Below are 15652 nucleotides of genomic sequence, written 5' to 3'. Positions count from 1 at the left end.
TTGGGTAGCGGCTGGTGACAGAGGAGTGACAGGCTACATGAATAAAAGTCCAAAACTAAAACTAAACAAAACCCAAACTACGACACAGACACTCCTTTTATCCTTTTGCATCATGCATTTTTCTCCTTTCCAGATCTGCAATGAATTTGGAGGATTGAAAGCAAGCATTTCACTAATATTCCCAGCAAATAGTCAATAAACGGCCCAAATTTCCCCAACAAATGTATTCCTTTCTGTGCAGAAAGAGAGAGAGAGGTCCCTGATTGCAACGTGCAGCGAGTCAGAAGCAGAATCACCCCCCTTCAAGCCTGATTGATTAGAGTCAATTAGAGAAAAGGTCAGGTCTCAGCTGGGGCACGGGGGCCACCGTCAACAGGAGCAGTTACTACAGAAAAAACACACGCCTGCACATCACACCAGTCCACCCGAATACAGCCAGCGCATTCAGGAGAGACTGATGTTGGTGACACTTCTCAAGCTGGGAAAGCCAACATGCGCACTCTCTCACCCCCTGCTGACTATCTGATTGCTGCTCTGAACATGGGATCAATGCTCCTCATGTTTAATGAGTCTCACAGGCTGTTTTCTATTCCATTAAAACGTCTCAACGCTGAATATGCGCGTCCATGAGGTCTTCTGCCTTGATTTGGCCGTTCAAGGTCTCTCTTTCATTCACAGAAATTCTCTTTGTAACTATCAGCAAACTTTCTTTCCTTTAAACAGCCCACCTCACCAGCTTCCCTCTGCTTCTCCATTGTTATTTTCTTTTTTATTCATTAGTCCAGCCTTCACCTTCTTTTTGTTCTCCGTCTTTTATCCTTCACTCCAACCTTGAATACGTATTCAGAGTTTTGCTTCAGATCTGCTCAGAGTATTTTTTTTCTACCTATATTTGTAGTTTTATTACCTCCTCCTTCTTATTATTAATATAATCTTAAAGACATAGTGTAAATCCATAGAAGTGGGACTTTGCTCAGAGTTTATGAGCAATCAGTATCTTATCCTCAGTAGCTCTTAGTTGATCCAACAATGACGAAGTTAGCAGATGCTCCCAGTAACTTGGAGGCTGCTGGCTGTGCTGCTCAGAGATGTCGCCCACAGTGAGGAGGATGTTTTATTTTATCAGCTTACCTTGCTGTTCTCAATATTAACCTTTAGTGCAATGTTGGATTCTATGACTAAATTTGGTGCAAATAAATGCCTTCGACAGGTTTCTGCTCTTCAAGCTTTCCCCTGCATGACGAGGAAAGGTCTTGTTCTGATTTAAAATGTTTTTTTAAGTCGGGTATTTATGTCCACTGTGCAAATTTTATTCTGCTTCCTGCACGTGTGTCTTGGAGCTCCATGGACCGCTTATTGCAGACAGCAGTGAATCAATACTTTCACAACTTATCGGGTTTCTAGTAAATTGATATGCAAGCGTAATTTGATTCTAAATAGTCAAACTGAAAGGATTCTGTGACAAAATGGGATTTAGATTAGATAAATGTAACTTAACCGGCAGCTGTTTGCTTGCAATGCATATTTTGTCAGAAAGATATATATATATATATATATATATATATATATATATATATATATATATATATATATATATATATATATATATATATATATATATAGTAGGACTATCTATAGATATTAGTCTATCATTAATGTGTTTCATGATGAAGGGAACTCACAACATGTGAAAGTCAGCCTGAACCAACCTGCGCTTTGACTGATTCAAACATGAACTAAGTAGATTATTTGTAGATCCTGTTAAATCAAATAATAACACGTCATACAGGCGATCCCAGCTAACTTCACTCGCTCTGATGAGGAAGTTACTTCCCTGAACAGGTGAGGTGGGAGGAACAGCAGGCGTCTACGAGCTCCACGATTAGCTCTCCTGATATAGGGGGGGGGGGGGGGGGTCTACCCATCAGGCAACACTGCAATTAATTAGATTATGACAATGAGCAGATTAAAACATGTCTTTAGTAAAGAGCAGATGACAGATGCAGTTGTATCCTGAAGGCTTCTCACAGTTTTGCAACTTAATCTCATCTCTGTGTTAAACAGCTCTGTGAGCAGAGGCTGAGCTGGATGGTGTCTGTTCTCTGGGAAATGACTCCTCAGTTGTAAACATGTATTCATGCACACAACAACTTATTATAGCATATTTACTACTGAAATAATTTAATATTTTAAGTTTCATACTTTAGTCTCCAGACGTACCTCAAAGACTCACTGCTGTAATTTTAGGGAAAGGTGCTTCTACAAAGGGGGCTGGATGTAAATGTCTGCAACACTTTTCAGATTTTAATTTGTTCAGATGTCTGAAAACTGCGTATCGTTATTCCATAAATGTTTTGGGCCTTTTTACATTAAAATTCAATGAGGTGTGTGGTTGCAAGGTTCAAGGGGCATGAGTACTTTTCAAACAGACTGTGTGCCAAAACCATAAGCGCATAAAATCTTAGAGAAAACTTACTTGAATAAACCCTAACCTCTTTGGCATTCAGCTGAATTCGTTTGCTCTTCCGCTTTCGTTTTGATCTCTTGGATCCTCTGAAATAAAACTTTTTTAAAGCTTTTTTTTTTTAATCAGCTTTTACCTGCATCTGGCTGTTTCTCTGCTGTAACGTCCTCACATGGAGTCTCTCAGCACCTGTCTCTGAATTTTGCTTTTTTTAATGCCATCTATTAATGATTTGTTCAGCTCAGATACATTCCCAATCCATAATTTATTTGCAGGAATGGCAACACAGAACACCTCTCTGTTAAATTCAGTTACATTGACGCTGTTGCGTTTTCCGTTTTCCTTTACGTGAGAGCACTATTCGCCTGTTGTCCAGATGAATAAATGAGGTATTTTGACAGATTTCTCTGTGCAGAAGAACCTTTTCTATAATTGAAGCCACTGCAGCTGCAGGTCTGCTGCTCCCCGGAAACTGGTGGAAGGAAGATGACCTTTGAGGCAGACTGCTGAGTCTGTAACATCACACTCAAGCAGGGAGGAGACGCGCCGTTCAAGTCGGCGGGAGTTCATGTTCTCCTGTCCGAGACGGTTCCAGTGTGTGTTTACACATGCTTGTTCACTCGCTGTGTAAATTTGAGGAGCTGCGGGGCCTCGTCTCCGCTCCATTAAATGCTGCTTATGTTTGCCGCGGCATCCGGTGGTGATGAAATATTCATCCGGCAAAAAGTAAACATCCAAATAACTCGGAGCACCTCCTTCCTGATGTAAAGAAGATGCTTTCACCTGAGATTTCTTCATGCCATCTGCAGAGAGCCTCTATAATTGATTAGGCTGAAGGTAGCGATGGAGCGTTAATAGTCAGTAGCTGCTTTTTAAGGAAGCCGGTCAGTGGATTCGTGTTGTCCAACATGTCTCAAGTTTGCGATGGACTTCCATATCAGTCACACCCAGAATAGTGCAAGACTGTGAAACTATATTGCGCCGTTTCATGTATTTGACTCCTCAGTAAATTATTTGTAGACTCGTTTTTTACACCAAACTGTGTGCAGTTTGGAGTATGTCTCTACCAGTCTTAGCCTTCTGGAGTCTTGGCCCATTTTTCTTTGTAAAACAGCTCAAGCTAAGTCAAACTGGATGAAATATTCTCGTTTATATTGATTTCCAAGACTCAACACAGCTTCTTATTTGGGTTTAGGTCTGGACTTTGACTAGACCATTCTAACGTGTGAGCATGACTTGGTCTGAAACCTTTCATTGTAGCTCTGGTTGCATGTTTATGGCTGTTGCCTTGCTGGAAGGTGAAGCTTTGCCCTAGTCTCAGATCCTCTAACAGGATTTCTTGCAGGACTTCTCTGTCTTCCTTTCAGGTTAATTCTTTCCTGGTCCAGCCTCTCAGTCCAGGTGGACGTCCATGTCCTGGTAGGTCTGCAGGTGGTCCATCCTCTCTCCAGGTCCAGATGATAGATTTATCAGAGCTCTAGGAGACGTTCAAAACTTGGGATGTTGTTTTATAATCTAACAATACTTTGAACTGAACCAGAATTTTTCCCTGACCTGTCTCAATAAAGAAGTCTAAACACAACTGCATGAAACATTTGAAAATTTCAAGAAATTTCTGCAAGGCATCATAGTCTAATAAATGTCACAATTTAGGAGAAATGTTTAAAACCATGCCACTTTATGCAATTTATCTTGACACTCCTGATTCCTTGGTCCTCTTTATTGCCGTCGTCTCTTCAGTTCAGACCGCATGAGAACATTTTGGTTTTTTGGTCACCAGATACTGGTATTTAATGCCTTGCACTCTAACAAGATTTCTAGGGCTTCTGGAAGAGAAACACATTTTTCTCCCTCCTTTCTCCCTTCCACAGATTGAGAGCAAGAGCCTTAGCCCCAGAAATCTCCCTGAGGGATACGTTGAATGCCGAAGATAAAGTTGCAATAACAGATAAATAAAGATGATAAGAGACTTTCGTACACAAAGTTCACTCTAATGCCAACTGGAAAACGTCCGTTCTGATTGGATTGGGAAGAACTTGAAAGGACCAACCATGATTCAGGATTCTCTCCCACAAACGAAGCTTATCTGTGTCATGTTTCAGTAGTAGTTGTTGTAGGACCCAAAAAGCAGAGAGACACAGGAAGGGAGACATTATTGGTGAATTTAATGAAAATTGACTAACTGATGGCAGGTGTGGAGGAGTTGGAAGAACTCCTCCACACCTGAGTCTTGGTGCTTGTACACGCCAGCCTGGAAAGTGAGAAGCGCTCCGTGCAGCAATCAAAAGCGAGGAGATGGCATCACACAAGCAAACTTCTAGACCATTTAGGCTGCTGACATTATCATATACAATACAGAAAATGCTTTTTCTCCTCTTTTATATATATTCCTTGTAAATGTATGACTATCCAACATTTTACTATGTATTTATCCTCAATAAAACATTAGGTAGAGTTATGCATTTAACCCGGCTGCTGAAATTAATTAATTTCCACCTATGGGGATGATAAAGTTGATCTTATCTGCATATTAATTATTGGATGATTGTTAAATGAGTTTATGTGCTTATTTCCTCCACTGTTTAGGAGGAGGATCAGCCATCTTCCTGCTTCAGACACTTTTAGCCTTGCTAAAGTCCTCCTTGCTACCCCTAAAATGTTTCACTTTAGGATCTCTCTGAAGGCCTGAGATGCTTTGTGAATAACTTTTATCTTACCGAGGTAAAATTCTAATAAAACTCTTAGAATTCAGCAAATTCTAACATTTTTCCTAAAATTACGTCACTAAGAGCGACTTTTAGTCTGAGGAATCTTTGTGAATACGGGCAGAAAGTTTTTCATTTGTCTTCACCTAGAATTTATGTAATTTAGCCCCTGTTGTTTTTTTGCTTTTGGCACAACCTCATGGTTCCTTCCACCCCCACATTTTGTACAGCCCTGAATACTTTTGGAGACAAAAAAAATAAATCTTTTCACTTTGACAAGGACTGTGTGAAGTTATTGCCATGTTAACTTCCTTCTTTCCAACTGCGGGTTTACTGTTACTGTTGTGCGTCAGCTCTTGATCAGACCATTGATTCACTGCAGAAAGCCTTTAAAATGATCCAGAGTTCATTATTAAGACTGAGGCTCGTTCTCAGGCAGATGAGACTCAACGTATGCTGCTTTCCAAACCCTGAAAGCCATCGCAAACGACCTCCGCAGTGATCACTCCAGAGGGAGATGAAATAAAAATGGTTCAGTATAAATACCGTGGCTTCTTGACTGATGACTACAGCACTGTTAACCCCCGTGTGGAGAAAGTTGAGAAGAAGCTGAAGCTAAAGTTGGGTTTCTATTTCTCTGATAAGTCTAGTTTTTATTTCAGTGTAAAAAAAAAAGTGGCTTGTGGCTGCAACATTTTTAACTATATTGGATTGCAGAGGTTTTCTTTCCCCGATGCTTCTGCTCTCTGTCCTCATATGGTCGCCGTTGTTTATCCTGCTGCTCTCAGATTCATCTCTAACTGTGAAGCAGCCACAGATCACTGAGTTATGCTCACATGTAGGATGGCCAGTTCTGCACAAAGAAAGCGAGCAGCCGTTGGCTTTTATTTATGTATAAGGCAACACTTGGCAGCCTTAACACATGGGTAAGGCTGGACGATATGGCAAAAACTTTTATCACGATATATTTCTTAATTTCAGCCGATACAATACAATTACAATATCAATAAACAAAATAAAAGTCTCAGAAAGACTGCGAAAATGCCCACAACAGATGCCTGTACAAACTTATGACAATTATTTCTGCCATGATTATAAAACTTCTACAATATAACATTTTAGGAATATTTGCTTTAAAAAAATAAAATTACATAAAATTACATAAAACCCAGAACATCAGTCAATGACAAATGCTGTAGTCATAGACTGTAATGTATATTGAAGTATTGGAAATGTCATATCCCCTTTATTGAATAAAGTTAAATCACAATTATATATTGCTATTAAATTATTGTCCACCCCTAGTAGTGGTGAGTGGACTATTTTGCGGGACAGTATGGTAGTATGAGAGGTGATTTAATTTATCTAAATAGACTAATAGGCTGGCAGGTGAAACAAAGATAGTGGAGGAGACCAGAATAAATAACGGAGGACCTGACACTGAGTGAGGCTAGACTGGCTGACTGAATAGATGAGGGAACAGAAGGGGCAGCAGGTGGGACGAATTAGCACAGGTGGAAAGTGTAAATGTAATTAGACCGGAGCAGAGCATAATCTACAGGAATGTATGATGAATGACCAGAAATTATAGTGTAAACTAATGAACTAACCTGGCAGGGGAATAAGGATCTAACAAACAAGAATAAACTACTTAAATCATAATGAGAGGGAAACTAACTAGTGACACAACCAAGAATCTACAGCTATTAAACAAAACCAAAGGTAAAAAAACATTAACAGACTACAGGATCCCCACAGACCTAAAATAAGTACCATGTTTTTTGGACTATGAGTCGCATCAGTCCAAAAATGCATTATAAAGGGGATCAAAACATATATAAGTCACACCTGACTGTAAGTCGGAGGTGACTATATTCACAGGATCGGCCAAAGGATTAAAAAAGTGTGACTTATAGTCAAAAAATACAGCATAGTAAAAAACTACTTGGATTACTGACTAATTGCACAGAAAAGTATTGTTTCTTACTCTTTTTGTTCACTTTCTGCTGCGCTCTGCTCCATTTGCTTGTACTGAAATGGGTGAAAAGGCTTTTGGCTAAAATGTTGCAGCGCGACTGGAAATATAATTGAGAACTTCAAAACTGATACTGAGGAGATTTGAGCTTAATCATATGTACATGCTTTGCTCAATTTGGCTTTAAAACGTTTTTCATATGCTTATTTATCTAATGATTCTTTTGTTTTTTGTGTGTTTATGTAAATTCATCTTGCAGGACTCTCTTGAAACAGACGTTGTCAATCTCAATGTGATATTCCAGGAGAAACAAAAGTTTTAGATAAAACAAGAAAATAAGGTAAAGATATCAAACAAATGGTTGGTGTGGATATAAGATGCTACTCTGTGCTGCAACTATGTATTCTTTATAACCTTACAGCTGAACATGAAGAGTGGTAAACTGGTCCAAATTCAGCCTCATAAATATTTCCCTGAATGTAGATATAAGCAAGTTCAGACAAGAAGCTATTTTCTTATATCCATTTCCTGTCTTAACGACATATCAACATCATCAAGAGACATATTTAGAACCAAAAGCAGCCAATTTATGCAGTCCAGCGCCTCGGGTTTATATCGTATCTGAGCGCTGCTTGTTTATGCTACACGTAACTGTGAATATGTTATTCTTGCGAATTATTATTTCATGATTTTAGTTTTTCCAGCGCTTCAGTGAATGTAAATAGAAGAGAGATATGCAGTTAGAATTCAAGGAAGCTTCAAGGAACACATCAAAACCTTCTTTTCACACATTTTAATGTTTTTGTTGCCTCTTTGAGTTTTATTTATTCGGTTATTTCTGTTCTAATTCATTGATTTACCTTCGTTAGCGCCCTTGTGTTGAACAGCTCTCCACTGGGAGGACAAATAGGAACACTCGTGTCTGCAGCAAGGACTCCAACATACTCCAACTACGGCTCCTCGGGCCGGATTGATCAGCATCCCTGCTTTGGTTACCAAGGTTGCCACAAACAGGAGATTAACTAACATCTCTTCCTTTGCCAATGCTTTTTTACAAGAAAGTAACAAGAACACAATCAGTTTATCAGCTCAGCACCAGGTTCGTGATTTTTCTACAAAGGCAGTAAAACTGTCTGCATGATGAAGTGCAGCACAGGAGAGAAATCTGTAGAAGGAGCAGAATAATGGGCTACAGGAAAGGCCACAATGTAAAGGAGCAAAGGGACAGAAAGCCGGAAACAAGCAGACAAAACTAAAGGCAGCCAAGGACAAGGTTTCCTGTGGGAGCACAAAATGCTGAGTCTGCAGGATTTAAGTAGAATCCTGGCTGGTCTGATGTACCGTACAGTAATTATATTAAAACAGAGCATTTGATGTGTTCCCCAAGCTTTGGACATGGAAAGCTCCTGCTTCTGATCGCTGGAAGAGTCCCCTTTCTGTGCATGGCTTCATATCTGGAGTCATTCTGATGGACCTGCAGAGCAGCAGCAGTTTTTACCGGTTCAGACGTTTTTTTTATTCACCTCATATTTAACTCTAGGGCTCAGTTCTGTCACAGATTCACACCCGTCATTCTGATGCTGCTCTTTGGGTTGAATGCTGGAGACAATCACAGCCTGAAAGCACAACACACTGTGTGACCGGGTTTTAATTTACTCCTGCACAAGTCAACATAAATATTACATTAAGCATGTTCTCCCTTTTCCCTTGTCCACGTTTATTCCCAGTCCCACAACTCATTTAAGTGAAGCGTTGAAGGAGGTGCCACATTTTTCCTGAAACAGTTCTCCTGTCAGCACCGGGGCAAGTTTGGTAAGGATTTTTAGTTTCCCACAGTTTGTGCAATCCACTTCAACCATGGAAAAAAGCTTGTATCATAGATCGGAATATCTGTTCCGTCTGATTAGGATAACATTTTCTGGATTATCTCTGGCAGGGGGTGCCCCTGTGCTGCAACCAAGAAACAATGAAAGTTTTGTCTTTTACTAACTTCCTATATCTGTGAGTAATCCGGCGTTTTCATCCAGATATCATCCTTGTATTAGTGGACCACAGGGTTGTCCAACACCAGGCATGGAGAGCTACTATCCTGCAACCTTTAGATGCATCCCCGCTGCAGCACACCTGAATCAAACGTCTTAATTCCCTCATCAGCATCCAGTCATTCAGCTCAGCAGACCTGGCAACGCGACAGGTGTTTTCAGGTGTGTTGGAGACAGAATGCATCTAAAAGAAGCAGGATGGTAGCTCTGGAGGACTGGACATACGAACCACAGGTTTACCACTAGCTTCAAATAGAATAAAAAAATTTTTTTTTATAATTTTTTATCTAATTTCAGTTAGTATTTAGGACTCTTATACCAGCTGAATGTATTTACTATGGGAACTGTTAATGTGTGTAACCACCAAGCAAGCCAATGGGACCAGACCCGGCGGCCTACATGTGGTGGTCGACTCCCCCTAGTGGTCTGGAGTAGCTCCGTTATGTGGAGCTAGTTTGCAGCGTTTTGGAGTGTTTTTTGTGTTTGCAGCACATGTAATGTATATATGGTATAAATCTCGGCCACAGTAATTTACACATATTTAAATTGTCCAATAAAACTTTTCAAGTAGTTTAGGTTACTATTAATGTTCACAAGCATTGTGCATCACCACACTGGGATTTTGCTTTTCTTGCGCAGAGAACTGTAAACGTACAGGTCCAGCGCCCCTAGTGGCTAAAAGTTACATGGTGCTGTTTTTGTGCCTGAGTATATCGCTTTAAAGGTGCATGGCCACATTATGAGATTTATACAGTCGTAGCTCACTCTGGTTGCAAGTTTAATGAAAAATTATCACGTCCTGCTGGTGTATTAGTTTTACGCTTTGTTTTTGCTCAATTTGTTTGTAAATAAAGCCTTTCTTGTTTATTTTTGATAACAGAGCAGGGGGGGATAAAACAAGGAAGCAGCTAACGGCTATTAGCATCTCCCAGCAAAACAATGAAGAATTTTCCAAGATATATATACACATACATATATATATATATATATATATATATATATAGATATATATATATAATAATATATATATATAGTACACATATATATATATATATATATATATCTATATATATACATATATATATCTCTATATATATATCTATCATCTATACATATATATATATATATATATATATATATATATATATATATATATATAAAATGATTCCTGGAGGGGAAAGCCTGTAATGTCTCTGGGAATCCAGTCTGAACGTTGGTGTTCACTGAAGCGGACGCTAAACCTGCTGAGGCTCAGATGTGGCACAGAGTTGACTGACATGAGTAAATGTTCTGATATGAGGCTCTTAAAGTTGCTGTAGATCGTTTTATTTAATTAATAACAGTTGGTCTTTGATCACGCCGAGCTGCTGCTTTACTGCGAAACGTTGCAGAGCTCTGGAGGACTGTATGTATCTGGTGTTTAGTGGGTCTAAAGCTGGGGTGTCCAAACTTTTCAGCTCATGGGGCGAATCTGTCCAGTCAAAAGCGCTCCAGGGCTAAAATATTTAGAAAATAAATAATAAATAATAATAACATTGGAAATCAATTGTGATTTTTTTTTTTTTTACCTGCTCTACAAAATATAATTTTAAATAAACAAATTTGAACTATCTGGCCAATTTTAATGAATGAAGTCCAGTCATGTTTTAATGCACCAAAGTGTTTTGCATATTTGCCTTGTCAAAAGGTGTTCGTCTGGTTTGCAAATTCCTTTGGGCTCAGTTAAAAAGAAAGGAGTCTATTCTCAAGAACCGGATTTGGGTCTTTCTATAAAAATGCTTGCTGTTTAAAGTCAATTTTAATAAATAAATAAACGATTTTTGTGCACCAAAGTCTGCCTCTAGGTAAAAGTCACTGGATAGATGGAGTCCTCTTTATTAATAAATCAAATAGAATGAATAGTTATTAAAAGACATGGTTTGTGGTGTACCTAACATTCAACTGTGAGATTTTAACTTGTCTGTAATAATTTTGCCCTAATTAGAAGTCAAAAGCTGTCAGTGACAGCTCAAAGCGGAGGCTTAGAGGAGACGGGGCCTCTCTATTGGGGCCCCAAAGCGCATATATACACGACAGGCCCCCTCATTGTCCATTTTTAAAACTCATTTAAAAGCTCACTTTTACTTGGCCTTCAAACCAACTGAGATTTGATTTTACTTCATTTTTACTGGCATTGTTTTAACTGTATTTGCATTGTTTTATTTTATTTTGTTGGAAGTTTCTTAATTCATTATAATGTGCTTTTTTTCCATTTTATCCCTCAGTGTCATTTTATTGTTTTTAATGCTCAGCACTTTGTTTCAGCCATGGCTGGTGGTAAAGTGTTTTATAAATAAAGATGATGATGAAATTAAACAGAATGTGTAGTTATTAAAAGACATGTTTTGTGGCGTACCCAACATTCAACTGTAAGATTTTAACTTGGAATAATTTTGCCCTAATTAAAAGTCAAAAGCTGCCAGTGCTGCTCAGCCAAATCTTTTCTGAAATGCATTTGGGGGCCACACAAAATCAAATGGGCCCCAGACCGCACTTTGGTCACGCCTGGTCTAAAACTTTATATTTTCAGATCCGGTTCAGAGCATCCTGGACTGGTTTTAACTGTCGGGCGCTCCAGTGACCGCCTGATGCTAGCATCTCTCCTCTCCCAAAGCAATCACTGATGTTTAACTGAGAAGCTTACCACGAATAAAGAAGGTCTGTCAGTTTCTTCTCTGTGTCTTACATAAAGAATCGAGAGTGAACATTAGATGACAACGAAAAGCTGAACTGGAGGCGCTGACACTGTCAAACAAAATGAGAAGTGTAAAATGAGGAGTAATAACCTTAAAACACAGTAATAAATAGGGTTATGTCCTAAGATTGTCCGAGATGTGAAGCAAATATGACAATTTTTACATCTTAGTAACATCCAAGAGATGAAAAAAGGACATTAAAAAAATCTTTCAGAATGACACAAAAGACTGACGTGTCTACTATGATTCTAAACTAAGGGTTTTTTCTTCAATAAAATTTTGTATATGAGCTGAAAATAGATTTATTCAAGGGTATAATTTTATTGATGGAGTTGGTTGAAATGTTTATTCAGGGGAATATAATTTAGAAATGAACAATTACAAACACAAAGCAGGGACAAATTTCAAATACATGATGAGGATCAAACTAAAGACTGCAGAGGAAAAAGAAGCTACATAAAAAGTTTTCCACCAAATTCTAACTTCATTAAACTGTCCTCTTCATCCCGATCTCTCCTAAATGGATTGGAAAATGGGATTATTATGTATGAGGCACTAATGCATGAAGAAAGAAAAAGATTAATGTCAACCGGGAAGTTTAAAAGTTATTTTTGGTTTTCTGTGTTATTGCATTAAGATCCAATGAAGATCATCATGGGAGAAAGGATTATACCAACAGCACCTCCACACAAACTAATTCAAAAGGCAAACCTGTTTTACAACCATAAAACCTATGAATATTAAAAAAAATATGATTCATGCATAAATGATAATCAGACTATCCGTTATTTTCCAAAGTATTTTAAAAGTATGACTACAACAAGGTTTTTAGCCATGCCTCTCTTTTAAAAACAGGAAGCAGAAACCATATATGGAGGATAATGTTTCATCTGGATCTGCAGTGTTGTCCAACTGTAGCGTTCAACAGCAGGCGTCCTGCATGTCTCAGATGTCTGAGCCGAGTGAATGGTTCGTTAAAAGGTTTCTGTGCAACCTGTCGGCGTGGTGTGGAGACAATTTAACCAATAGCTGGGCTGTGCTGAGGCATCGGCACGTACGGGACTGGACATGGAAACCCTTAGATCAGGGCTCAGCAACCTTTACAACCTGCAGAGCCATTTTTGCCCTCAGTCCAGCTAAACAAATTTTGTTTAGAGCCACAAAAGTTACACATCTCTTTGAAACGAGGTTGTTTTTATAATATACTATAGGAAATTTGTTTACATTTTTTTTAATTAAAGATCAACTGTTTTCATTATTTAAACCAACTGTAATTTTATGTTTAGGTTTAATGCATTTTCTTCAATTGGACATTTGATTTTTATAGCAAATGGCATCAAAATGATGAAAAAGAATAATTAATTTATCTATAGTAAAACATTCTATACACCATTAGTGTCTTTCTGGAAATGTTATGCATATATTGTAGAGCTAAATGCATCCTAAAGCTAGCAATTTTAAATCACCTTTACATTTAGAAACATTGACCAATTTATTACCCCCTAAGTTTTTAAGAGCCAAAGCTGAAGGCGTAGAACCACATGCGGCTCTGGAGCCACAGGTTGCAGACCCCTGCCCTGGACTATTACTCTACACAGAACATGGACTGTTTTATTAAAAATGAAAAGACTCCTTTAACAGGAACATGTCCAATGGATGTTTGGCTGCTTGCTTTGAGCCTGGAAAAAAGTAGAGATTACTTTTGCCCTCAAGAGGATGGATATCCTGCTACCCATCAAACCCAGTCTGCTACACGCAGAGGTGGGTAGTAACTAGTTACATTTACTCAGTTACATTTACTTTAGTAACATTTTCAACTAAATGTGCTTTTAGGAGTATTTTTTACTGCACTGTACTTTTTGCTTTTACTGCAGTAATATTCTAAAGAAGTGTCGCTACTCCTGCTTGAGTCCAGTTGTTGGCTCCTCCACCCGCCATCAGTAACATCACTGAATGAAGAACGTACTTGTTTTTACCAAAGACACTCTAGAGAGGCACACACCTGTACATTTTGTACACATGCTTTGTTATTTTAATGTTATTTTATGTCTGCTCAGCTTATTGGGCCGTCTTAAAGGTTGCGTAACCATATAGTAAGCACTGTACTTTGCACAGTTCTAACTTACTGTAAATACATTAACTGCTGCAAGTTTTGCTTTCAACTTTTATGTCGGAAATGATATAGAAAGGCGTTTCTTCTGCTTGATTGCTATTTTTTTACCATGTTATTCTTTGTATTTGATTACATTTTATTCTTTAAAATGAACGAATCTGAACTGAACTTACATCATTTTTAAATATTAAATTAGACGTTATGATTAGTTACTCAGTGCTTGAGTAGCCTTCTTACTGAACACTTTTTTCACTCTTATGTGGTTAATTTTTAGCTGACTACTTTTTACTTTTACTTGAGGAAAAATAGGTTGAAATAGTGCTACTCCTACTTCATTAAAAGTTTTGGCTACTCAACCCACCTCTGGCCACAAGATGAACTCAAACTCAGAAGTCAGACTTAGATATCGTTACTTTTGTCTTGGGAGAAAGTTTCAGCTTGTGTTGATGCCTAAGTCCAGCATCCCAAGCGTAACGTCAACCCTCTTTGGAAACAGCCTTTACTTTTTACATCATATTTGTTAAATTCAGTCATAGAAATTAATTGATCTATCTTGAGCCAAATGGATGACTAGGGTAATTAAAATGTTGATATATGTATTTAAATAATGAGTAAATATGGAAAACAAACATACAAATCTTGATTTTCTTTTTCAGGTTTTTAATAATTAATCAAATTGGGGCGGTTATGTGTATTTTATAATACACATAAACGTCTTTTACACTGTACTTTTACACTGGGACTTTGTTTAATCTAGCTGGAACTTTGAACTTGTGTTTTTTTTATCTAAAGTCTTCAAAATCTACATGAATGAATGTTTGTGTGCAAATAGTCTCCTTCAAAACATTTTCTGTAATGAATCTGATGAACTACTGAAACGTTGGGAATTATAACGGTTTACGCAATATACAATTTATTCTGCATCAACATAAACACAAACAAATATTTTGTAGGTTCTTGGATCATAAACCTGATCTGATTCGGTTAAAATTATGTTTTTGAAGTTCCAAAAGACAAACAAGGCGGATAAAATGTTTTCTCCACTCCAAAAGAACATTTTATCTTTTGAAGCTTGAAGGATCTGTGTGTGAATCTGAGCACATAAGCATATTTGTTTTCCTCTGTCCAGACGGAGGGAACACAAAGTGTTGCAGAGTAAAGCAATAAACTGTTTCATATGTAGCCGCGTCCAATTGTCCACAGTAATAACGGCGATTACGGCGTCCCTGCGATGGGACGGTGTCCGATGCACTAACGTCATGTGCGGTCCCATATGGAGGGATGGAGGATTATTTCTCACTCTGCTCTGGCCAACGACGTTACTGAAAACCACTGCAAAGCAAAATCAGATCTTTTCCCAAAGTACATATCATCTCATAACAGACTTCATGAGTTTTCTCTCACAGCATCTGTGCGCAGGAAATCTCATCGGACCAAGTCATATTCCCAGAAAACACTGCTGGTTTATGATGATGAAGATCACTGCTCAGTCCACCCAGATTCCTATAAACACTGTCGGACTGATCTCCCAGCGTAAGCCTCACATATGTGATTTGCACAAATTTAGCCTGCAGTTAAAACATCTTATCTGAGCTCTCAAATTGCTGCTCCTTGGTGA

The sequence above is a fragment of the Fundulus heteroclitus genome, chromosome 2 (assembly GCF_011125445.2).
Source record: "Fundulus heteroclitus isolate FHET01 chromosome 2, MU-UCD_Fhet_4.1, whole genome shotgun sequence".
In the NCBI taxonomy this organism is placed as follows: domain Eukaryota; kingdom Metazoa; phylum Chordata; class Actinopteri; order Cyprinodontiformes; family Fundulidae; genus Fundulus; species Fundulus heteroclitus.
Note: the sequence above shows the minus strand (reverse complement) of the source record.